Consider the following 2,118-nt stretch of genomic DNA (forward strand, 5'->3'; position numbering starts at 1 on the left):
ATCAGCCAAACACTACATTCCACCCTCCCTAGACAATGCTATAGGAAGATGCTGTCTCTTTGAAGAAGCAGGACACGGCAGCCAAGCAGTGATCCGGCCGAGCGTCCCGCTGGCCATCGATTGCTCGCGGCATACACAGTGCAGTGCGTTTTTATGGAGATACAAAGCGGTGACAAGAGGGCGAATACAAGGAGGCGGCACCCCAGCGCCGACACGTGTCCATGAGCTGGCTGTTTTCTTATCAGCCAAACACTACACCAAAAGTCAAACTTCTAATGCCCTTTGCAAGCCCCGTGCTGCTTCGCAAGGTAGCGGCGCCTTAGAAGGAAGCATCGGCGAGCTTCACATTAAGACATGCACGCGAAATCCCAGACTGGCGCCGGTCCTCTGGCAGCCAGTAGCCTCCGGACCCCGTGCCGATCTTGTATTGTAATTATTGCCTTGTTGATATTGTATAAAGTTGTCTTTTGTTCATCTCATCGACGCTGGCTCGGATTCATCGCTACCCCGAAGGGAGCAGGCAACTCTCGATCACGAAACGGGTGACGAGAGCTACAAACCCAACCCACTGGGACAACACTAAAAAAAAAAAAAAAAAAAAACAGCGGTCGGATATTCCAGGCGTGACCGTGCAACTGGCTGGCACCGGCGACCTTGCAACACTGAGCGGCAGCTGCGGATCGACTAGGAAGTACTGTCGCAATTTGTACTTTGCAGCCGCCGCGTCATCTCCTCCCCACCTACTCGGATTCCGAACTCCCCACGAAGGGCGCTGGCTGAGCCACTATGCGCGCCTATTCGCGCTGATTGGTCTCTCTGGCTGTCGACAGGGTCGCCGATGATTACGCTCGCGTTTTTTTATTCTGTAATTAGCTGTAATTAGCAGCCTAAAAACTGATCTTTATTACGCAGTTGCATTTATAGCATCATGATGGAAAAGCTGTACGCAGAAGCGTGCGCGCAAAATGGGCCACGTCCTCTACTGGCATCACTCAGTTATCTAATCCGAATTAGACCAAAATCGGTGTCTAACCTAATTTGAGTATGGCCAACTGAATGGTGGGCTCCAAATTTAAAAAAAGCAGACGATTTATTTCTTACCACAACCTACTCTAAGGCATTGTTAAAATATTCGGCAAAGTGCGCATGGAAACCTTAGTGAAAAGTGAAGCGGCTAAAAGGTCTAATGAGAGTTTCAAATGTGTCAGTTACTGTTACAAAATTAAATGAGGTATTGACGTCTTACAACTTCCAAAGCAAAGCATCAGTATATGACCCTTTAAAACAGGCATCTTTCATCAGAAATAAACCACAGCGTGGCACAGATTGTAAAAGTTTACAGCCACTGCGTCCTGAATATCTAAAGTGAGGATTTAGCAAGTCGTCTCGAAATAAATTTTCTTCACAAGAGAAGCTTGATTTTGTTTTAACGCGCTTGCAATTTACTATAAAGAATGGCGTCGATAGGGTAACCCGCAACCAGTGCAGCGGGGCGACCCCCCCCCCTCCTCCCCCTATCTCCATCCCAGCGTTCTAAGCATAGGATCGCAACTTCCTGTCTATACTTCCTCTGTCCCCGTGGTTTGCTTTGAAGACAAGTTCGCTCTGCACTCAACCCCGCAGTGTTGTGATTGAAGTGGGATTTTCTTTTTTATTTTTAACAATTAGACGCAGCGATTGTGCCCCACGACTGATAATTATAAGCACAACAAGCACATCAAAAGCACATGTTTCCGAAAAAGGCAGAAACACAAAGACAGGTGATTTTCAGTATAAGACCACTAGTTGTATTTGGTCCCAAGCAGAGCATTTCACATGCCACACGAATAGGTGAAATTCTTTTACACTGCATTCTCCATATTTAACTTTCCTTCTCTCCTTTCTTCCAAAAGGTGCAAGTTGACTTCCGAATCCAGACTGCAAAGTTGCCAACGCGCATTGATGCCATACTTTCACAAGCTGCCTCACGTATTATATAGGGGAAGTTGCGGGAGCTTCTGCCTCAGATATAGAGCGAAACTCACGAGACCCCACCGCTCCTCAAAGCAGGATTCAACACTTCGGCAGGGGCAGCGACCGCCTGTCCTTGACGCGGGCGCTGCGCACAAGCCGAATCTC

Source organism: Amblyomma maculatum, chromosome 2 (assembly GCF_055883805.1).
Source record: "Amblyomma maculatum isolate TAMU_Amacu chromosome 2, ASM5588380v1, whole genome shotgun sequence".
Lineage (NCBI taxonomy): Eukaryota > Metazoa > Arthropoda > Arachnida > Ixodida > Ixodidae > Amblyomma > Amblyomma maculatum.